At 47.8% G+C, this 24,872-nt stretch overlaps 1 pseudogene; it reads right to left on the bottom strand.

Moving 5' to 3' along the window:
• Nucleotides 1–9,991: 9,991 nt before the first annotated feature.
• The window catches only part of LOC103630196 (uncharacterized), a 33,707-nt pseudogene continuing 18,826 nt past the window's right edge, over nucleotides 9,992–24,872 (bottom strand).

The raw sequence follows: 24,872 nt of genomic DNA, 5'->3' as shown, positions 1-24,872 counted from the left end.
GGCTAGCCCATGTCGGTATGAGGAATTTGGCCAAACTTCAAAAGGATAATCACATCATTGGACTAACCAATGTTGTATTTGAGAAAGATAGGGTTTGTGGCGCATGCCAAGCAGGAAAGCAACATGGAGTCCCACATCAATCAAAGAATGTGGTCACAACAAAGAGGCCATTGGAGCTTCTTCACATGGACCTCTTCGGACCTGTGGCCTACATTAGCATTGGTGGTAGTAAGTATGGTTTAGTTATTGTTGATGATTTTTCTCGATTCACTTGGGTTTTCTTTTTGAGTGACAAAGGTGAAACTCAAGAAATCTTAAAGAAATTCATGAGGAGAGCTCAAAATGAATTTGAGCTCAAAATCAAGAAAGTGAGAAGCGATAATGGGACGGAATTCAAGAACACAGGTGTCGAAGAATTCTTAGGAGAAGAGGGAATCAAGCATGAGTTCTCGGTGCCTTACACTCCACAACAAAATGGTGTTGTGGAAAGAAAGAACCGGACTCTAATTGAAGCTGCAAGAACCATGTTGGATGAATACAAGACACCTGACAACTTCTGGGCAGAGGCGGTCAACACCGCCTGTCATGCAATCAACCGCCTCTATCTTCATAAGATCTACAAAAAGACTGCCTATGAGCTTCTCACTGGTAACAAACCTAAAGTTGATTATTTTAGAGTATTCGGTTGTAAATGTTTTATTCTTAACAAGAAAGTCAAGAGCTCAAAGTTTGCTCCTAGAGTGGACGAGGGTTTCTTGCTTGGTTATGCATCAAATGCGCATGGATATCGTGTTTTCAACAATTCCACCGGTCTTGTTGAAATAGCGATAGACGTGACATTTGATGAGTCTAATGGCTCGCAAGGGCATGTTTCTAATGACACTGCAGGAAATGAAAAACTACCTTGTGAGGCCATAAAGAAACTTGCCATAGGTGAGGTGAGACCTCAAGAAAGGGATGATGAAGAAGGAACCTTGTGGATGACCAATGAGGTAGTTGATGTGGGTGCAAGGGTGGTGAGTGACAATGTCTCCACCCAAGCAAACCCATCAACCTCAAGTCATCCAAACCACGAAGAAAATCATCAAAGGATGCCAACAGTGGTAGAAGATGAACAAGAAAATATTGATGGTGAAGTGCGTCTTGATCAAGTAACTGATGAGGAAGAGCAAATACAAAGACATCCATCAGTGCCTCATCCAAGAGTCCATCATTCAATTCAAAGGGATCATCCGGTGGACAACATCCTGGGTAGCATCAGGAGAGGGGTAACGACTCGATCACGTTTAGCTAATTTTTGTGAATTTTACTCGTTTGTTTCCTCTCTTGAGCCACTTAAGGTTGAAGAAGCATTGGGTGATCCGGATTGGATAACTGCGATGCAAGAGGAGTTGAACAACTTCACTAGGAATGAAGTCTGGTCCTTAGTCCAAAGACCCAAACAAAATGTGATTGGGACTAAATGGGTCTTTAGGAACAAGCAAGATGAAAATGGCGTTGTTACAAGAAACAAGGCAAGGTTGGTTGCCCAAGGCTATACTCAAGTGGAAGGACTTGACTTTGGTGAAACATATGCGCCGATAGCAAGGTTAGAATCAATTAGAATATTAATTGCCTATGCTACTAACCATGATTTCAAGCTATATCAAATGGATGTCAAGAGCGCTTTTCTAAATGGACCACTACAAGAAAGAGTATATGTGGAGCAACCACCGGGCTTCGAAGACCCAAAGAAGCCAAATCATGTTTATCTTCTTCACAAGGCACTCTACGGGCTTAAACAAGCCCCTAGAGCTTGGTATGATTGTCTTAAAGATTTTCTAATTAAAAATGGGTTTACAATAGGAAAAGCTGACTCTACTTTGTTTACTCGAAAAGTTGATAATGAATTATTTGTGTGCCAAATATATGTTGATGACATTATATTTGGTAGTACTAATGAAAAATTTTGTGAAGAGTTTAGCAAAGTAATGACGAACAGGTTTGAGATGTCTATGATGGGCGAGCTTAAGTACTTCCTGGGATTTCAAGTCAAACAACTCAAGGAAGGTACCTTTTTATGCCAAACTAAATATACTCAAGATATGCTCAAGAAGTTTGGCATGGAAAAAGCAAAGCACGCCAAGACTCCAATGTCATCAAATGGACATCTCGACCTAAATGAGGAAGGTAAACCTGTAGATCAAAAATTATATAGATCAATGATAGGATCACTGCTTTACTTATGTGCATCTAGGCCTGATATTATGTTGAGTGTTTGTATGTGTGCACGTTTTCAAGCAAATCCTAAAGACTGTCATCTTGTAGCCGTTAAGAGAATTCTAAGATACTTAGTCCACACCCAAAACCTAGGATTATGGTATCCTAAAGGCTCCTTTTTCGATTTGCTTGGCTATTCTGACTCAGATTATGCCGGTTGCAAAGTAGATCGAAAAAGCACTACTGGGACTTGCCAATTCCTTGGGCGGTCCTTAGTGTCATGGAGTTCCAAGAAACAAAATTGTGTTGCACTCTCCACTGCAGAAGCTGAATACATAGCAGCTGGGGCATGTTGTGCACAGTTGTTATGGATGAAGCAAACCCTTAGAGATTTTGGTTGTGAGTTTAACAAAATTCCTCTTTTGTGTGACAATGAGAGTGCCATAAAACTTGCAAACAATCCAGTGCAACACTCTAGAACTAAACATATTGACATTAGACACCATTTCTTGAGAGACCATGAAGCCAAAGGAGATATCGAACTTTTTCATGAGAGCACCGAAAATCAACTAGCCGATATCTTCACAAAACCCCTTGATGAGACTAGGTTTTGTTTTCTTAGGAGTGAGCTAAATATCTTGGATTCTCGAAACGTGACTTAATAACTAAAATTTTGATCAAATTTGATGATTGAAAATTGTTTGTTTGAGCAATATGAATTGAGAAATGTCATTTTTATCTTTATAATATCTCATGTCATAATTGCTAGGTGATATTACAGCCCTTCCAGGCAATATTTGAAATCTGGTTGAGTAAACCGGCTGAGTAGGCCACTCAACCGGTTTCGTCCTGGTGGAAACCGGTTGAACCGGTCTAAAAACCGGCTGAACCGGTTTTGGCCGTCGCGCCGTCAGTCCGCGCGTAGTCTGCGCTGACAGCTGCGCAGTCTGCGCTGTCAGTTTTGCAGTCTGTGCTGTCAGACTGCCAGGTTTTGCGCGCAGTCAACACTGTTTTCTGCGCGCTTTTACTGTGCCGTTTGACCCGAAACCGGTTGAACCGGTTTTGAAACCGGTTGAACCGGTTTTCGGCTTTCTGGCGGCCGACTCCTCTCCTTTTTTATACCTCTCCCTCTCTTCTCTTCCCTTCTCAGCCCTGTTTCCAGCCGCCGTCGCCACTTCTGTCTTTCCTCTCTCCTCTCCAAACTCTCTCGAGCTCTCACCCGTTTGGAAGTGTGGTTGGAGATCCGTTCTTCCCGGCGTGTTTCCACCATCTTCCTCCTTCTCGTTGAGAGATCTTGCCCCCCATCTTTGGATCGAGGTATTGTTCTATGTTATTTTCTTGTACTCGATCCTACGCATTCTTGATTATCTTATGTATCATTCGTTGGGTACATTTTGGTTTAAGTGATTGCAACACTTAGACTATCTTCATTTTGTCACAAACACTGTTTGAGATTAGCGATTTGATATTGTTCATTGTAGTTGAACCGCTCATATGAACGGTTGAAGTGCATGATTCAATCTCTTATGCGTTTCTTCTCAAGCGTGGTTGATCCTTGCTCATCATAGGTTCTATCTCTTATTTCTTAGAATGGTGCGACGAAGGAACCCGTCAGTGGTAGAATCCGACTCTTCGGATGAACAGGAGATCCATGGTGATACCCCTCCTCGCTCTCGATCCAAGCGAGGGCGCGGATGTGGAAATGTCATGCCGGGTACTGAGGCCTCCGGGTCTCAAAGTGCTCGGGGTCGGACTTCCCGGACTCCCTCCGGTAGGTCTCGACCTGCCACGAATCCGCAGGCGTGGGAGCCTGCAAGTGACGATGACGGTGGGAAGGACGATGAGGTTGATCTTCCCCCCGCGTCGGCTCCTGTGATTCGCGGCTTGGTGCTCCACCGGGCCGAGGCTCGGCGTGCTGGCAATGAGCCAGTCACGGACTTCACGGCCAGTGGAGGGTCTGCACTTCTCCAGGATCTGCGTTTCCAAAATCCGGTATTGCGTATTCGCGATGCCAGGATCGATGGAAATCGTTTCTGGACTCTTCACCATGTTGATTTCTATAATTCAGTTATTCTTCCCAAGAAGCATCAGCCCATCCTTCATCAACGTTATATTAACTGGGAAGGTTGCGAAGCAATTGGAGACCCAGAGATGTCACAGGCACTGAGGGCCTGTGAAAGGAAGCAAATGAAGAACATCATGACATTCCATTATGATTGGAATGATGAAGTGATTGCACAATTTTATTCCACTCTCTGGATAAAGCTGGCTGATGAGGAGAGCCATTACAACTACCCCTATCTAAACTTCTTCATTGAAGGTAGTTGGTACAAGGTGAGCTATCGTCGATTTGCTCACATTCTTGGTTTTTCTGACGAGGATATATCTGGAGACAGGATCAAGATTCATGATTTCCGTCAGCCCACAAGAGATGAAGCCAAGGACCTTCATTTGTCTGAGTCTGGAAAGTATTGGGAGTCAACCAACATTCACAAGTATTATCGCTATATCAACTCCCTCTGCAGGATGACCCTCATTCCAAAAGGGGGAAATCAGATGAACATCCTTGGCGAGAGCAAAGTCTTGCTCTCTTTTATGAAACCAAACAGCTCAGAAAGGATTAATGTCTTTGACATGATTTGGCAGGAGATCATTCATGCAGCCTGCTTTCCTTTGAAGGGGTGTCTTCATGCCCCATTCATTATGAAGATGATTGAGGTCGTGACCCAATTCAGATTTGAGAAAGGCACCCGACATCAGTCATACACTCCCTTCTGGATTGATCCCAACAATCCAGCTGGGCGTCTCAGGAAAGCTCCCTCCAGTTCCCGTGGTCCTACATCTGCTGGTCCGTCTGCCGGTGCTGGTGCTGCTGCTGCTGCTGGTGGTGCCTCGCGCTCTTCCCCTGGCCGCGGATCTCCCACACCACGTGGTCGTGGTCGTGGTCGAGGTCGTGGACGTGGGATGGGTGCCCGCCTGGCCCACGGGTTTGCGGCCTTCTTCTCCATGTGCCGAAATATTGCCGCAGATGTCCATGAGGTGGCTCGACGTCAGCGGGAGACCGACGACAACCTTCGTCGTCAAGCTTCTGCTTTGGGTACTCCCTTCGCCCCTCGCTCTCCTGATGTACCTCTTCACCCTCCTCCTCCAGATGTGAATGAGTGGTACCAGCAGGCGTATGGGGTACCTTTCTCTTCAGCCGATGACGTCGAAGAAGAAACCTATTTTGATGATCCGGAGCAGTTTGACCCTCCCCCATATCGCGGGGATCCGGGTCAATCGTCCTCTTACCCTCCGCCTCAGGACCCGTCTGGCAGTGCTCCTCCTCCGGCCCAGTCTGGAGAGGAACATTTTGCCTACGACCTGGCGCAACACCTCTTTGCTCCTCATCAACCTCCTCCCCACTGGTGATTCGTGGCTTGACGCGTCTCTCTCTCTCTTTTTGGTTCTTGGTGCCAAAAAGGGGGAGAACGTTTACTATTCAGTACTTTATTTTTGTAATGAACACTTGGTCTGTAATAACTACTATTTGCTGCATGCATGGCTTGGAAGCCATAAACACTTGATGATGTGTTGAGACGAGCTCTCACTATTGTAATAGCTGTAGACCTTTTTCATATCATATGCTATGCGATGATGAGCTTGAATGTGCTTTTACTCTTTATATTCAATTATGTTTCATATCTCATCATTTTTTTGTGTATGGTGTTGATTGTTCTCTCTCTAAATATGTTGCAAATTGACATATCAAGTCAATGTGAATATCGCAAAACTCATGCACATATTTAGGGGGAGCTACATATACACAAAAGACTTTTATCACAAGTATGTGTAACTTTTAATTATTATTTCCATTCTAGTTTGTTTTGGCATCAATCACCAAAAAGGGGGAGATTGTAAGTGCAATCAACCCTAATTGAGGGTTTTGGTGATTAATGACAAAACAAACTAAGATTCTAACAAGTTTGCTCCTAGTGTGTACACAGTATTTTTACAGACAGGAGAAGCACAGATCCTACGAGCATAAAAGTATAAAGCACAGCGGATTTAAATTTCCACATCAAATGGCGTGCTCCAAGTGCTATGAAACGTCGGCGGTACTAAGTTTAAAATTCTTGAATCATAGGAATCGCCGTACAATTAAGAGGGATCCGCGACGGTTAAGTAAGTTGTGAAACGAGCCAAGTTCAATTCTTTTGAAAACTCATTTGAGAATCATCTTTTCCAGATCATGAATGCTCTTGAGAAAAACAAATTTCACTTCCCACAAAGTCTCCACCTAAGTTCTCTTCAAATTCTCAAAGTTTGGTTTCAGCCCCCAAAACCGGTTCAACCGGTCCAGAAACCGGTTCAACCGGTTTTGGTACTGTTCATCCTGCCACCTCTGCTCTGACCTGTCTGACAGTCAGAGCTGTCAGAAAAGTCGCAGCAGATATTTTTCTGAAACCGGTTGAGCCGAAATTTGATCCTACTCAGCCGGTTTTGAAACCGGTCGAGTGTCCGGCTGAGTAGACCAGTGGACCGGGATCCCCCTGGTAGAAACCGGTTCAACCGGTTTGAAAACCGGTTCAACCGGTTTTTGCCCTTTTCCTCCCAACGGCTGCCAGCTTTTGGGGGATCCTTTATATACCCCCTCACACTCTCTCTCTCTCATTAACTACTGCCTCTCCCACGAATCTTTGGCTGACCAACCCTCAAACAAGAGCATTCACTTCACCTCTCACACCCGCAATCGCATCTCCTTCAATCATTTGAAGGACCCTTGGTGTGAGGTGAACTCGATCGAACTCGCTGTCTATTTCATCTCGATTCTCCCATTCTCTTGTTCTTGAGCTCGTTGCAAACTTAACCGTGTGCGGATTTGTTACTCTTGGAACCTCGTGTTCCTTGACGGTTAGAGGTTGCTTGGGAGTCTCCAAATTTGTGGACGACCCCAAGAAGTTTGTATCACCCGCTCCTTGAGCAGATTTGAGAAGAGATTGCCTTGACCTTTGTGGTCGGCTTGTGGAGGATTAGGGTTGGAAAAGACCCGGCCCTTTGTGGGTTCCTCAACGAGGAGTAGGACACCTTTGTGGTGGTTGCCGAACCTCGGGTTATATCGCGTGTTCTTGTGTGTTCTTGATAAGCATTTCATATTCGGTGGTTGGTTCATATTATTCATTCAAGTAGTTCTTGTGTAGGGCAAATCTTTAGCTATTTTCTTTACTACTTCGAATTTGTTCAATAGATTATTAAATTCAAGTTGAGTGGGTTCAAACTTGTTCAGTTGTGATTAAAATCGACTGAACCGGTTTGCACCTGTGCAACTTTAATTTAACCTATTTCGAAGTTTTTAGTGAAAATTTTCAGGTGTAGCCTATTCACCCCCCCTCTAGGCTACTTTCATTACCACATTTGTAGCACACCCTTTTGGAGCGGGGTTTGTAGTCCTTCCCCCTCCTATGCTTGAGGATTTGGCGGAAGCTCTTGATGATGAGCGCTATTTCCTCGTTGTCGAGCTTGGAGGTGTTGTTTGGAAGCCTACTTGGTGTAGACTCCCTCTTCTCTTCTTCCGCCGCCTTGAATGCGATGGGTTGCACCTCGGGTGTGGAGGTGGCGCCTTGCTCCTAGTTGATGATGTGTTTGGATTCTTTGATCATTAGCTCAAAGCTCACAAACTTCCCAATCACTTCCTCTGGAGACATTAGTTTATATCTAGGATCCCCACGTATTAATTGAACTTGAGTAGGATTACGAAATACGAGGGATCTAAGAATAACCTTGACCATTTCATGGTCATCCTATTTGGTGCTCCCGAGGTTGCGCACTTGGTTCACCAAGGTCTTGAGTCGGTTGTACATTGCTTGTGGCTCCTCTCCCTTGTTGAGGACGAATCGACCGAGTTCTCCCTCGATCGTTTCGGGCTTGGTGATCTTGGTCACCTCGTCCCCTTCGTGTGCCGTCTTGAGAACATCCCTAATCTCTTTGGCACTCTTTAACCCTTGCATCTTATTATACTCCTCTCGACACAAGGAGGCGAGGAGTATAGTTGTGGCTTGGGAGTTAAAGTGCCTAATTTGGGCGACCTCATCCGAGTCGTAGTCCTTATCCCCCACCTGTGGTACCTACGCTCCAAATTCAACTATATCCCAAATGTTTTCATGGAGTGAGGTTAGGTGATGCCTCATTTTATCACTCCACATGCAATAATCTTCACCATCAAAATATGGTGGTTTGCCTAAGGGAACGGAAAGTAATGGAGTGCGCTTAGAAATATTGGGATAGCGTAGGGGCATCTTACTATACTTCTTGTGCTCATGGCGCTTAGAAGCAACGGACGAGTCGGAGCTTGAAGAAGTAGAGGGTGACGAAGAGTCAGTCTCGTAGTAGACTACCTTCTTCATCTTCTTCTTGTCACCCTTGCGACGCGTCGTGGTGGAGGAAGAGGATTCCTCTTTATGCTTGTGGCCGGACTCTCTCGAAAGAGTTCTCCTCGAGCTTGCGGGCTTGTCGCCGGTCATGATCTCCCTCTTGGCGTGTTCTCCCGACATCACTTCGAGTTGTTAGACTCTTAATGAAGCACCAAGTTCTTATACCAATTGAAAGTCACCTAGAGGGGGGTGAATAGGCGTAATCTGAAATTTACAACTTAAAACACAAACTACAAGCCGGGGTTAGCGTTAGAACTTAAATCGAGTCCGGGAGAGAGGGGGAAAACAAATCAAGAGCGAATCAGGCGGATGAACACAATGATTTGTTTTACCGAGGTTCGGTTCTAAAGAACCTAGTCCCCGTTGAGGTGGTCACAAAGACCAGGTCTCTTTCAACCCTTTCCCTCTCTCAAACGGTCACTTAGACCGAGTGAGCCTTCTTCCTTAATCTCACGGGTCACTTAGACCCCGCAAGGACCACCACACAATTGGTGTCTCTTGCCTTGCTTACAAAGCACTTAAGAGTAAGAATTGAAAAGAAAAAAAGAAGGTCAAGCCAAGCAAACAAGAGCAACAAAGGAACACAAGAGATCCTCTCACATGTCCTAATGCACTAGAGTTGATTTGGGGACTTTGAGTGGATCGATCACTTTGATTGTGTCTTGGAGTGGAGTCTATTGCTCTTGTATTGAATGCAATGTTCATAATGCTTGGGTTGTTGGTGTTGTGGTGGTTGGGGGGTATTTATAGCCCTCAACCACCAAGTGGCCGTTGGGGGATGGCTGCTCCGGTGCGCCACTAGATAGGCACTGTAGGCTGTCCAGTGCGTCGCCACGTCACTCAACCGTTAGGGTTAGGGAGCAGTCGACCGTTGGAGCTGTTGTCTTCTTGTGGCACCTGACATTGTCCGGTACGCCTTTGACTTCTGCTCTGACTTCTGGCACGCACTGTTCACTTGTTAGAGTCGACCGTTGCGTGAGTTAGCCATTGCTCCGCTGGTGCACCGGACAGTCCGGTGAATTATAGCGAAGCGCGCCTGGGAAAACCCGAGAGTGGCTGTTTGGACTCTATATGGTCCAGGTGCACCGGACACTGTCCGTTGGCACAGCGGACAGTCTGGTGAGCCAGACCACAGCACACTTAGTTTCTTTTGCTCCTTTGAATTGGATCCCTAACTTGGATATTTATTGGTTTGTGTTAAACCTTTATGCACCTGTAGAACATGTATTCTAGAGCAAACTAGTTAGTCCATTTGTTTGTGTTGGACATTCAACCACTAAAATTAATTGTGTAAAAAAGTTAACCCTATTTCCCTTTCAGTTGGGTCTGATCTCTTTAGTCTCTAGTTTCCACACTTTCGGTGAAGCCGTCTTCAGAATTCTCTATTTAGCATCCTTAGCATCAATACTATAATTTTTTGTTCCAGAAACCTTTTTACTGCTAATGCTTGGGGGATCAATTTTCTCATATCCACAATTTGATCCCGTGTTGATACCACTGGTCACCTGTATAAACAAAATATGTTGTTTTTTAAAACCACAAATCAAATTACCTTCAAGATAGTAACACTTGGAAATCCAATTCCGAAAGAATAAACAATCACGGTACCAAAGCAGGAGACGACCAAGGAAACAACCTCCCAGATAAGGCCAACGAGACGCAGTCAACTGGCGTGCCTAAGTTTTCAATGATTAAAGTAAGCAAAGATAAAATATCGGGACCACCAGGCTCAGCAATGTGTGACCCAAATTGTGCACAATTGAATGAACGAATGGCCCTCACCTGATGTCTCAAAAGCTTTAGTGCCTATGAAATCCACGGATGACGCAATGATGGTTTCACAGATGGCAATTGAATGGCCACAGGCTTGCTTGTCCCTTCAAATAAACAAAGGGCCCCAAATCAGTTCGGTTCCACAATCATAGGGAAATGGCAACCAAATTAGTACATTAAGGGCATGTACAGTGGTGTTTAATGTGGAGGCTCTTAAGGTGTTTAAGGGGGTTATTTGCAAAAAAATCTTAGAGCCGTCTCTCCGTGAAGAGACGCCTCTGGCTCGTAAACCAAGTAGCAACAGACGCCTCACTTCCCACTGTACGAATTTGTCGTCTGTTCTATCGATCTGATGTTATACAAATACATTTAATTCTGTATTTATTAATAGACTACGTTTATAGACACTCCATTGTACAATAGAGTCTCTTAGTTGTCTTCTGTGCTTGGAGAACCGTTTTGGTGTCTCTCCACTGTACATGCCCTAATGGAGTAAACAGGCGCAGGGCGCCCAAATCGGGACTACTTAATTTATCTCCCAACAAATCCAATGGAAAGCAAACAGTACTTTGCGATCATAAGAGCAAATGTAAGGGGAAATTAAGACGCCTTGGTTTTCTAAGTCGCAACACGTATGATTTGGGGGCACACACGTGGACGTCGCAGCGGCCGATGGCAACGAGGGCGTCAATGAGCGCCGCGAGACCCGCCGTCCGGATCCCCTCGGCATAGGTCAGCAACACGATGGGCCTCGCCGGCATCCCATCTCTCGTGAGGGAATCGGACGCCTCTGCTTCCTGAGCCAAGGCCTCAGCCTCGCTAGCTGTGGCAGCGGTGCTGACCTCTGCTGCGGACGGGCGACAGGCGGCGAGCACGGAGTGTAGGTTGGAGACGAGCGCGGACAGGAGCGGGTTGCGCTTCAGAGCATCCTCGCCGAAGGTCGACTCCATCTGTCTCGCCGTCGGAGAGGTTATTTGCCGCTTGTATGGATCTAGGCGAGGTGGACGGTGCTTGGAGAGGAAGGGAGAGAAGGCGAAATGCGGAGGGAGAACTGAGAGGAGCAGAGTTGGGAGTTGTAGACGGTGCGTGAGGCCGGTGTCGGGATGGACGCCACCGTGAACGTGTGCGACGACATGGCGAGAGGATGGCACCGAGGTGAGGCGGAGATGTGCGTGGACGCCGGAGGCGGGTAGGAGTGTGCCTCGACGACTCGGGCGCGTGGGGCGGAGGCGTCTTGGGTCGGATCCGATGATGGCGGCGCCGATGGAGTGGGGAGGAGGGTGGGGCGGAAGAGAGGGAGGCGTGCGTCACGGAGAGGATCTCGAGCGTGCGTCGCGTAGAGGATCTCGGATGAGACGGTGGCAGAACCGTGCACCATAGGATGTGGACGCCTACACTACCATCTTAAGAGTAGTATAGATATATAGAAGACGTGAATTAGAGAACGTTGTTGGACAGGAAGGAGATATAGAAGGTGAATTTTTTTAGATGAGATTGTAAAGGACAAATATAGATGGTAGATATAGATGACGTTGCTGGAACAGTCTAAGGCTATCCACATCTAGAAGGTGTAAAGAGTACTTATCAACACAAAGTTAGATATAGAGTAAGGTCTTGTTCGGTTGTGGACCTGGATTCAATTCAGGGCATCTTTTGTTGCAATGACATATTTTGTAGTATTATATATTTATGATGTTAAATTAGTTAGACCATTTCTCCATCTTTTATGAAGCCTCCTAACTACCGACGGGAATCAAACCACTTCTCTAGAGTCATGGAACCAATCCAGCCTAAAATATACAATAATATATGGATGAGAGAGGCCTCGTTTGCATTCACTTAGAAGATTGGCTGCACATTTACACTATATGACTAGCAGATACCCCTAGAATATTTGTTTTAGAGTACTAATTTAGAGTAGTATGAGTGTAGATAGTCTAAGCGTTCGCTACGCTAGAGTTTCCCCTCCTTTATATATCCAGCAAGGAACACTACATGGTCCTCTATGATAGTGGAGGTCCGGTAAATCTAGTGTCGTTGTCTCTACCCGCTCGTGAATGCCAACGAAGAGTGCGACCAATAGCAAGCTATTGCGCGACACCTAGGACTGGAAGAAAAGCAAGATTTTCCACTGCATTATGTGGGCATGGGAGGAGAATGACCTGTGAATTTGTTTGGTATTTGTAGTTCTTAAAAAATATTTATTAATACATATTTAAAAATGATTTGCAATATGTAAATGAGACAATATTTGTTGAAACAATAAGGTTCTAATGTTAATATGATTGGAAAAATGTAGAAGATAAGATATAAATGATGAAGTTTAGAAGACGTTGTTAGAGATGGTGACCTTGTTTGGCACAACTACTGCTGATTGAAAAGCAACTTATCTGAGAAGCTAGTTTTCCAGCTTTTGCTTGTTGCCTATTTTTAGTTCATTCTAAGAAGCAGTTGAACTGACAAGTTGATGCAAATGCCTACTGTTTGATATAACTTTTATTTAAATCTATGAACAAAATGTAAATTAAGTTATGCCAAACAGGGCAACAGATAAAGATAAACCTAGTTATATGACATCAACCTTTTGTAACTTAGAGCGTAATGAGGTAAATGCTAAATCAATTTCTATCGATGTTTTTAATTCCAAGAAATCTTAACACCTTTTTGGGGCCAAACACCAACTATTCATAGATCACGCTCGCGGGGGCGTGGACCTTGGGGAACCCTTCTACGAGGCGGCGAACCATCTGCGACAGGTCACCAGATCGTCCGCGGTTGGCCACCGGACCATCCGCGTGCGTAGATAATTTTATATGAAGATAGGGATGAGCTCCTCTAGAACCTAGATCTTGCCCCTCGGGATGGATCCCTTTAGGGAGGAAAGATCTAGGGTTATTTTGGGATCTGTAGGCCACACATGATGCCTCGAGATGATGCAGAGTCGAAGCTAGGTGAAGATTGAGATTGGGAAACTACAACTAGGGCTACACTACATGTACTCCTAAGGCATGATAATATAAAGTAATGTAGATAGGTTGGTTCGATTGGATAGGTGATTATCTCAATCGGTCGTTGTCGACGTTTGTGACCCGACCGCGCACCACAAGGTTACCTACGTGATGCTTTTGGGTAGGATGGCGTCGTTGATCGTGACTCAATGGTTCATGCAGAGGCACGCTGGGATCACTCACGGATTTATATAGGTTCGGGCCGCTTAGAATTGCGTAATACCGTACTTCCTTATGGGGTTTTGTAAGGAAAATGGACCCGAACCATTTGGCTTAATAGGTTTTGGTGTTTGATGATCAACATAACCTATGAACTAATGTGTTTGCTAGTGTTTATGTTTGTAGTTCACATGATGCTAAAGTTACTCGGACTAAGGCATTGAGGAAAACAATACCTTAAAAGAAGACATTATGAAGATCACAAGAAGATCAACAAGTATCAAGCAAAGTCCAAAACGAAGACATGTGTTGCCACAATGGACTGTCTGGTGTCACACGTCGTACTATCTGGTGCACTAGGGCGGCTAGTTCTAGGTGGCACTGGTGGAGAGAAGCCACCAGACTGTCTGGTGTAAAAGCGTGCAGCACCAACGGTCACCTGCGGCGTCAGTCCAACGGCTAGGCGCACCGGACTGTCCAGTGTGCCGCAGAGAGCATCAACTTTTCTCCAACGACTAGATTTGTGTTGGGACCTATAAATATCACCCGAACCAGTCATTCCAAGGTGTGGGAGCCCAAGCAACATACCAAGGCATATATTAGACATTCCCAATTGCTCATACACCCAAGTGCTTAATAAAATCACTCGGTGATTAGCGTAGGTGCTTTGCGAAGTGCTTAGGTTAGTTAGACCGCTTTAGTGCTTGCTCTAGTTAGATTCTAGTTACTTAAGTGAGTTTAGAAAAAAAACAAACAACCCCTCGGCTCTTGCGCTAGCCGTTGTAATTGTACCGAGTGGGGCGAGAGTCTTGCAAGATCGTGACAACCATGTTTATGTCATGGCCGCCACTTTGTACCGGAGGGAATGAGGCGCGCGACATTTTCAGCCAGAAGCTTAATAGTGGAGACGGCGGGTGAAAGGGAAATGGCCTCAACATTTCCTATAATCAATTTTGGTGTTTGACGTCCATCACAAACCATATGGACTAACTAGTTTGTCTAGTCGTTGTTTCTCTCAGGTGCATAAAGTTCACATAAACATACCAAGAAAATGACTCAAGGGAATTCTACAAAGTTTGGAGCATACAAGATCTATTGCAGGCGGTGGCGCATCGGACACTGTCTGGTGCCCAGGCTGGAGCCCTCTGCAAACTGTTCGCTCTCGGGTTTTCTCAAACGCTCGTCCAGTATAATTCATCGGACTGTCCGGTGCACCACCGGACTGTCCGGTGAGACAATGGAGCAACGGTCAACTTCACCCAACGGTCGACTGCGCTAACTACAAGGCAGTCTACAGCAGTCATAAGTCAGTCTGCAAATTTAGAACACACCGGACTATTTGGTGCCACAAGAAGATAGAAGACTTCAACGGTCAACAGCTCCAAACCCCAACGGTCGGCTGATGTGGCACTCACCGGACAGTGAACAGTGCAGTGTCCGGTGCACCACCGGACTATCGGTGTGCCCATCGATAGCAACGGCTCGAATAGTGGTTGGGCTAAAAATACCCCCAACCACCACCATTCAAGCCATCAAAGCATTGCAACATGCTCATTCAATACTAGAGCAATAGACTCCAAGACACAATCAAAGCATCAAATCCTCTCCAAGTTCCAAAATCAAGTCAAGTGATCAAAAGTGCTTAGTGACTTGAGAGAGGGTGATTTGTGTTTCTTTTGTTGCTCTTGTTGCTTGGTTGCTTTCTTCTTCTCATTCTAAACTTCTCAAGTGTTTTATAAAGCAAGCGAGAGACACCTAATTGTGTGGTGATCCTTGTGGGGTCTTAGTGACCCGTGTGATTAAGAAGAAGCACTCGATCGGTCTAAGTGACCGATTGAGAGAGAGAAAGGGTTGGAATAGACCCGGCCTTTGTGGCCTCCTCAACGGGGAGTAGGTTCTTTGGAACCAAACCTAGGGAAACAAATCAATGTGTTCATTTGTGTTGATCTTCATCAATCGATTTGTTTCTCCCCTCTCCTCTCTATCTAAAGTTCTCTTGCTCATATTGTTTTGAGTTGGCTCCCAAAGTTATCAGTATTGATTGAGCAACTCATAGCAAGAAGAACTATCTTCCGCACTCTGAACTCAATATTATTTATTTCTAACCCTAACCCCGGGTGAAGTGCGTGTTCAAAGTTTATAATTTTCAGGTTTCGCCTATTCTCCCCCCTCTAGGTGGCTTTCAATTGGTATCAAAGCTTGATGCTTCATTAGAGTTTAACAACTCGAAGTGATGTCGGGAGAACATGCCAAAAGGGAAATGGTCACCAGCGAAAAGCCCGAAGCTTCGAGAAAGAAGAACGAAGAAAGGACTCCATCGAAGGAGGTCGGCGACAAGCACAAGGAGGAATCCACCGGATCCATCAAGTCACATAGGAATGGTGACAAGAAGAAAAATAAAATGAAGAAGGTGGTCTACTACGAGACCGATTCTTCCTCACTGTCACACCTGGTTTTGGAAGGCAAACCGAATGCGAACTATGTACGTGCCAGGATCAGAAACTCACGTACACAGTGATTACATAATTGGGCATCATCACACATTGCTCAAAGTAAATAGCAAAAAGGTACTTTATTACATCAAGATATCCAAGACATCCACAGAGTCTATAACATGGTCATTAACATTATCAAAGTGCGGAATACGAAACATAGCAGATAAGACCTTCATAGGCAGCTGACTAGGGTTTGCCACTAAGATAACTAGAACTCGTTGTAGTCCTGGAACTCCTCAAAGTCCTCTATGTTCCCAGCATCTTCTCCTGAGCACTGAATACAGTGGGGACAACTGGGGTGGGGTGATTTTTAAAGCAAGGGTGAGTACACATCAACGTACTCAGCAAATGTCCCGTTTGGCTAAAGTGGACTAGCTGTATGTGGAGTTAAGGTTAAGCAGTTGCTTTTAGTTGGTCGAGTATTTATTACTAATAGTAGAGCCAAATTTTAGTAATAAAACCGGTTATTACCCAAATGTACTCCCTCCAAGAGAAAATACCAGAGAGCATATTTATAACCATCATCATTAAACATCATCATCATAAAAGTATCCAAAGTTCTTCTAATCAAAGAGGATCCCAAGAACGCTCTTAACCGTGAGCTCATCTAATATACCAATTTCTAACACTCTGCATAGGTTGCATACTTTACCCATGACTCATGCTTCCCATTCTGCTTAGAGATCATGACTCCCCATTGATCACTACCGAGGTGACCTGGCAGGGTCTCACTATGTATCCTTTACAAAGACTCCCCTGGTACATAGCTGCTCATTAGGTTTTTCCAGTTGTACAAACGCAGTACACCTCCCCAAGGTGGGTGACTAACAAAAACCAAATCGAATGAACCTCTGCACCCCCATTGGCAGAGCGAGCACTATGCCCCGGCCCCCATTGATGGCCCTCCGACAAAGCCAACTACACCCCCAGGTTCATCTAATTATTTAGCTAAGGGCGTCCCATTCCACCCTCATGGTTGCACTGTTATCCAGGGTGGTCACCCAACGAAAAGGTCCTTATGGAGAGGTACTCAGAAAAATGGCCTGAGTCCCCTAAAATATCACAAGATCATCATCGAAATAACATCATTGTATCATAAATGTTCACATCATGTTCATTGATTAAGTTAAACCAATGACATAAGGCTAACCATGATAACCCAAAAGGTAAGCAAGGACAAGGTAAATACAGACTAGTCAATTCTTAGGTTTCAATTATATAATGCAGGACAGTGAATTATAAAGTAAGTAGGACATAATAGGTAAGAGGACACTTGCCTTCACCAGGTTGTTGCTCAGGAAGATCTTTGGCAACACACTCAGGAACCATGGGCTGCTTGTCGTCTAATTAAAGCGATCATACATTCAATACATTTGGAAAATGACAAATGAACAGCACACCAATCATGTACAAACAATGGAACACATCTCAAACGAAAAAGTATAAACTCAAAAAGGGAGTTTAAGTTATAAGGTGAACTAATCACATTCAGTAGTTTGTTATTCTCTAAGTGTTGTCTATCTCCATGATTACGTAATCTAATTCTACTCATTTTAATGAGACGTAAAAGTTAAATCATGGATAAATTCATATAATACATATTATTAATCTCACAAGATTAAATATCCATTTACCACTAGGGTTTCCTTTTTATTTATCTTTTTTAAACAAATAAATTACCACATAAATTAACCTATAGCCTAGGCATAAAATTAGAATGCACAGATAGTGAATGATCCTAATTTATTTTAACAGAGAATAATTCTATAAAATGCAATTTGAATCACTAAATTTGGAGTTCATATGAAGAAGATATGAAATAAACAAGTTTTCAAGTTTGAAATACAAAATTAGGTCCAAATCTGTGATTATTTAAAAGGCCAGGGGTCCGTTTATAAGAAACCAAGGGCCTGCACGCGAAATCAAGGGACGACGGGTTGATTCTCGGAAACCCGAGGGTTTCTTAATTAGTTCTAACTATGGATTCCGCTTTTAATTAGTACTGGTTTTTGACAGCAATGAAGAGTTTCTCGTGTTCCTCTTTTGGCATGCACCAAAGTTCAGATAATAACAATGTCATTCAGTCATCCCCATAAATATCTCGCTCCATTTATGGGCCCTGGGCCACCATTTCGGAAGTCATGTATTGGGTTGGTCCGACGTACGCCGACGCCATTATATAAGGCCCCGAACCCTAGAGGCTAGCGCCTTCCCCACAACTCGTCGTCTGCGCCTCCACTTTGGCCTGTCTCTTGCAAGGTATCAGCTCATCCTATGTCTCTTAACCTTTGTTCTTGAGCTGCTTGATGTGATAGCACTGGGTCAAAGTCGTACTCTGTTGCCTCCCCGTGCCTGTAGTGATTCGGTCCTCTGTGGTGATTAACTGTAGCTATTGCGCCTCAAACCCTTAGGGTTCTCAGGTTTTGTTTGCCTCTGTGTTTCATGACCTGATTCTTACGGATAGTTTCTTCTGTATCCGATGAATTACATACACACCGTCGCTAGACGACTTCTTGATTGTGCTTGTGGTCGTGCTACGTGCTCTTAATAACATATCAATCGAATTTTCGAGTTGTAGAACTGCTGCAATTTGTATTTTGCAGATACTTGTCTTTGTAGTGAGCCTGTGTTAGCCTCCTGTTGTAACGGTGCATGCCTCCCCTTTTATAGCTACGTGGGGCACGTACAAGGGTATTGAGCCCCGACATGTGGGCCCAGGAACATAACAGATGTAATACTTGGAGCAACTAATGTTCGTTGCTGGAGCGATCTTCTTGCGCCCTGACATACGTGGTCTGTGTAGTATTGGCGTGCAGGGGAAGCTTCCCTGGCAATGTATAAGTGATGACGGACATAGTGCACCTCGCAGCACAGGCGTACTGTTTAACAATGGACTGGACAGGCACGCCGCCTGCGGGATGGCCTGCACGCCGCCTGCCAGCGGAGTGGACAGGACACATTAAATGTTGAGGGGGCACATCGTCTGTCAGCGGGATAGATAGGCGGCGCGTCTTCTCCGCAATAAATGTAGAGGCAGCACGGCCCAGAGGCCTTACGTCAGGCCCCGCCCGCTGGCTTACGTCACGGGCGATAGTCCACGTGACAGCATTGGGCCTCCGGCTGAGCGGGGAGTGGAAGCGCACTGGATAAAGCCTGGGCACGTGTCAGTACCGGACCCTTGCCTGTCCTAGACCTAGGCCAGGGTATTCCCTATCCCGGGACCTTGCTGTGGGTGGCCTGGACCTCACTCAGAGGGGTCCAGACCTCATCCAAGGGGTCCGGCTTGCTCACTTGGGAGTCCCGGACCGTACTCGGAGGTCCGGGCTATGTGTACAAGGGTCCGGCGCTTTCTTGAGGAGGTCCGGACCTACTGATGGTATCCTGGAGTATATCACCTCTCCTGTCCACATGGCGTCCTTGGGACTGCCCACGTGTTGGGGTCGGGTGCTGTTCACCGTGCGGCTAGAGATAGCCGCACGGGCACCGTGTCTTCATACTGTAGTAAGGGGTACCCCTGATTCAGGGTACTGACACTATTGTTATATGAAAACTCTGTCAATGGTAAGCATTCATCCCATTTCTAGGGGAACTCTAGAACGCATGCCCGCAACATGTCTTCAAGTATTTGGTTCACTCTCTCAGTCTGTCCACTTGTTTGGGGATGATAGGCCGAACTGTGGAGCAACTTAGTACCCAAAGTTTTGTGGAGCTCTTCCTAGAATTTGGATACAAATTGTGATCCACGATCCGACACTATTGTCTTCGGAACTCCGTGCAAACTAAGACTACGGGCAATATATACCTGGGCATAGGTGAGGACCGGATAGGATGTTTTGACCGGTAGAAAATGGGCTATTTTTGTAAGTCGATCAACTATAACCCAGATAGAATCAAACCCTTTTGTTGTCCTGGTTAATCCCACAATGAAGTCTAGCTAATGTCCTCCCATTTCCAAGTTGGGATGGGCAAAGATTGCAATGGACCAGCAGTCTTCATGTGTATGGCTTTGACACGTCTACAGGTGTCACATCTCGCCACATAGCGTGCAATTTCGATCTTCATTTTTGTCCACCAATAATGTTGGTTTAAATCTTGATACATCTTAGTGCTTCCGGGATGAATGGAGTATCGACTAAGATGAACTTCGTCCAATATTTGCTGGCGGGCCTCATCATCCTTAGGCACAACTATGCGGTTATTAAACCATACTATGCCTTGATCATCCTTTCTGAAACAATTTGCTTTACCGGCTTTTATTTTCTCATGAATATGTTTCATACCCTTATCTCACTTCTTTGGGCATCAATAATCTTTTACAGAAGAATTGAATCAAGCTTCAATTGGTTCAAGGTTCCATGTTGAATCATTCCCAGGTTTAATTTCTCCATTTTTTGACATAATGTGATGTCAGAAGTCTTTACTGTAAGACAATGGCAGGAAGCCTTGCGACTTAGTGCATCTGCCACCACGTTGGCCTTGCCTGGGTGATAGTGAATCTCTAATTCATAATCCTTAATTAGCTCAAGCCATATCCTCTGCCTCATGTTAAGTTCTGACTGGGTAAAAATGTACTTCAAACTTTTATGATCTGTATATATATGGCAGATATTCCCCAGCAGATAATGACACCATATTTTAAGGGCATGAACCACAGCAGCTAATTCCAAGTCACGAGTTGTATAATGTTCCTCATGCCGGCGCAACTGTCTTGAAGCATATGCTATAACTCGGCCCTCCTGCATTAAGACACATCCGAGGCCACTGCCCGATGCGTCACAGTACACATCAAAAGGCTTTTCAATGTCCGGTTGAGCCAATACCGGAGTAGTGGTCAATAATACCTTCAATTGCTCGAAGGCTTCTGTCGGGGACCATAATTAGGGGTACCCCCAAGACTCCTAAACTCGGCTAGTAATCACCATCAGCACAAGCTGCAGAAGCCTGATGGGCGCAATTCAGGTCAAGGCTCCATCCACTCAAGGGACACAATCTCGCCTCGCCCGAGCCAAGCCTCGGGCAGGAACAGTAGACCCAGGCGGATTCACGCCTCGCCCGAGGGCCTCCTCAAGCAACGGGCACACCCTCGACTCGCCCGAGGCCCAGCTCGGACAGGCTTCACAGTGAAGCAACCTTGGCCAGATCGTCTCGCCAACCGACCGTATCGCAGGAGCATTCAATGCAAGGATCGCCTGACACCTTATCCTGACGCGCGTTCCTCAGTCGGCAGGGCCGAAGTGACCCCAGTCACTTCGCCCCTCCACTGACTGACCTGACAGGAAAACCGCGTCGCCTGCCCTGCTCCGACTGCTATGCCACCCGCTAGGGTGAGGCTGACAGCAGCCGAGTCCAGCCTCAGGCGCCATAGGAAGCTTCGCCTCGCCCGACCCCAGGGCTCGGCCTCAACCTCGACCTCGGAAGACGGTCTCCGCCTCGCCCGACCCCAGGGCTCGGCCTCAACCTCGACCTCGGAAGACGGTCTCCGCCTCGCCCGACCCCAGGGCTCGGCCTCAACCTCGACCTCAGAAGACGGTCTCCGCCTCGCCCGACCCCAGGGCTCGGCCTCAACCTCGACCTCGGAGGAGTCACCGCCTCGCCCGACCTTGGGCTTGGACCGACCACGCCACAGGGGGGGTACATCATTACCCTACCCCTAGCTAGCCCAGGCTACGGGGAACAAGACCGACGTCCCATCTGGCTCGCCCCGGTAAACAAGTAATGATGGCACCCCGCGTGCTCCCATGACGATGGCGGTTCTCAGCCCCCTACGGAAGCAAGGAGACGTCAGCATGGTCCCGACAGCCCCGACAGCTGTGCTTCTACAGGGCTCAACTGCTCAAGCGCTCCTCCGACGGCCACGACATCACATGCACAGGGCACTAGCACCTCTCCGGCAGCCACGTCGGCATGTACATAGGGCTCTGGCTCCTCTCTGCCGGACACGTTAGCATATTGCTACACCCCCCATTGTACACCTAGACCCTCTCCTTACATCTATAAAAGGAAGGTCTAGGGCCCTCGTACGAGGAGGTGGCCGCGCGGGAGGACGGGCTGACGGACATGCTCTCTCTCTCCCTCGCGAACGCTTGTAACCCCCTACTGCAAGCGCATCCACCCTGGGCGCAGGACAACACGAAGCCGCAGTTTTCCCCTCCTTGTGTTCCATCTCGCGCCGACCCATCTGGGCTGGGGCACGTAGCGACAATTTACTCATCGGTCCAGGGACCCCCCGGGGTCGAAACGCCGACAGTTGGCGTGCCAGGTAGGGGCCTGCTGCGTGTTGACGAACAGCTTCCCGTCAAGCTCCAGATGGGTAGTCTCCAGCAACCTCTCCAGCCCGGGACGCTGCTCCGTTTCGGGAGTCTCGAGTGCATGTCCCTCGATGGCAGCTACGACATGGTACTCCTTCCTCCGCCACGCGACAGCGACAATAGTGGCCATCAGCCCGCCCGGCGGCGGCGGAATCGACGACGTCTTCCCCCATGGCGGAAGAGCAGCATCCGGGTTTGTCCCGTCGCCTTCCTCGCCACAAGAGAAGGAGGCGGGACAACCATGGCCAAGCAGGAGGCGGCACCTCATTGGCTATCGAGCGAGTCGACGACACCGGCGCCCCAGCAGGGGACACGTCGGGCGTTGACCTCGCGTCTGAGACGAAGACGAGCGTCATTTCCCCGCAACACGCCAACCCCAAGCGGACGGATGACGCCAGCACGCTCGCGAAGGACTTGCTGGGCGTTAGCCTCGTACCTGAGATAACGGTGCAGTCCGTCCCCGACGCGACTTCGTCACCATCCGTTGATCAAGAGGTACTGTCCATTTTCCACCATGTGCCTTTTAGATTCAGCTTTGACCCACCAAGCGACCCCGCTTTGGTGGACGCTTTCATAAAGGCATATCCTAACCTTCCGGGGTACCATATATGGTCAACCTGGGACCGACTGACGGTCGTCTCGACCTACGGGCCCCTAGGTTCCGAGGAAGATGACGAGCCCGACTCTGGTTGGGATTTCTCCAGGCTCGGTAACCCTAGTGCCATGCGAGACTTCATGACCGCATGTGACTACTGCCTCTCCGATTACTCCGATGGTGGCCACAGCCTTGACGACGAGGATTGTGGCCCAAGTCGCGAATGTTTCCACATCGATCTAGGGGGTCTCGACGAAGGCAACCACCTTGGTATGCCGGAGGACGACGATCCCCCTAGGCCTGTGCCTCGTGTTGACATCCTTCAGGAGCTAGTTGTGGTCCCAGTCCCTGCGAGGGGTCAGGACACACACCTCGAGCAAATCCGTGAGATGCAGGCCAAGCTCGATGAGGAAGCAGGACAACTTGTGCAGCTCCGGCAGAACATCGGGCAGGAGTGGGCAGGCCGAGCACTAGCCGAAGAAGCGCGTCATCCAGCCCAGGACGTCCAACACTGCATCACTGACGATGCTAGGGCAAGGCTGCCCCCGGATTCTAGTGGGGTCAGCCAGAACCTGGCTGCAGCAGCAATACTACTCCGAGCGATGCCGGAGCCATCCACCACCGAGGGGCGGCGTATCCAGGGAGAACTCAAGAATCTCCTGGAGGATGTTGCGGTCCGACGGGCCGAGAGCTCTGCCTCTCGAAGGCAAGGGTACCCCCCGGAGCATCGCGTCGCGACTTCCCGATTCATGCGGGAAGCCTCGGTCCACACCGGGCGCACGCGGGACGCAACACTTGCAGCCCCGAGTCGCCTCGGCAACGAGCACCACCGCCGCGACCGTCGAGCCCACCTCGACAAGAAGGTGCGCCGAGGCTACCACCCCAGGCGTGGGGGACGCTACGACAGCGGGGAGGATCGGAGCCCCTCGCCCGAACCACCCGGTCCGCAAGCTTTCAGCCGGGCCATACGACGGCCGCCGTTCCCGACCCGGTTCCGAGCCCCGACTACCATCACTAAGTACTCGAGGGAAACAAGGCCGAAACTGTGGCTCACGGACTACCGGCTGGCCTGCCAGCTGGGTGGAACGGACGATGACAACCTCATCATCCGCAACCTCCCCCTGTTCCTCTCTGACGCCGCCCGAGCATGGCTGGAGCATCTGCCTCCTGCGCAGATCTCCAACTGGGACGACCTAGTCAAAGCCTTCGCTGGAAACTTCCAGGGCACATACGTGCGCCCTGGGAACTCTTGGGATCTCCGAAGCTGCCGCCAACAGCCGCGGGAATCCCTGCGAGACTACATCCGGCGATTTTCGAAGCAGCACACTGAGCTGCCCAACATCACCGACTCAGATGTCATTGGCACATTCCTCGCCGGCACCACTTGCCGCGACCTGGTGAGCAAGCTGGGTCACAAGACTCCCACCAGGGCGAGCGAGCTGATGGACATCGCCACCAAGTTCGCCTCTGGTCAGGAGGCGGTCGAGGTCATCTTCCGGAAGGACAAGCAGCCTCAGGGACACTAGCAGGAAGACGTCCACGAGGCGTCCGCTCAGCACGGCACGAAGAAGAAGGGCAAGAAGAAGTCGCAAGCGAAACGTGACACCGCCGACGCAGATCTTATCGCCGCCGCCGAGCACAGGAACCCTCGGAAGCCTCCCGGAGGGGCCAACCTGTTCGACAAGATGCTCAAGGAGTTGTGCCCCTATCATCAGGGTCCCGTCAAGCACACCCTTGAGGAGTGTGTCATGCTTCGGCGCTACTTCCATAAGGTCGGGCCCCCGGCAGAAGGTGGCAAAGGCCATGACAACGACAAGAAGGAGGGCAACAAAGCAGAGGAGTTCCCCGAGGTCCACGGCTGCTTCATGATCTACGGTGGGCAAGTGGCGAATGCCTCAGCTCGGCACCGCAATAAGGAGCACCGG

The sequence above is a fragment of the Zea mays genome, chromosome 6, assembly GCF_902167145.1.
Source record: "Zea mays cultivar B73 chromosome 6, Zm-B73-REFERENCE-NAM-5.0, whole genome shotgun sequence".
Classification (NCBI taxonomy): domain Eukaryota; kingdom Viridiplantae; phylum Streptophyta; class Magnoliopsida; order Poales; family Poaceae; genus Zea; species Zea mays.
Note: the sequence above shows the minus strand (reverse complement) of the source record. Positions and strands in the feature narration are given on the sequence as shown.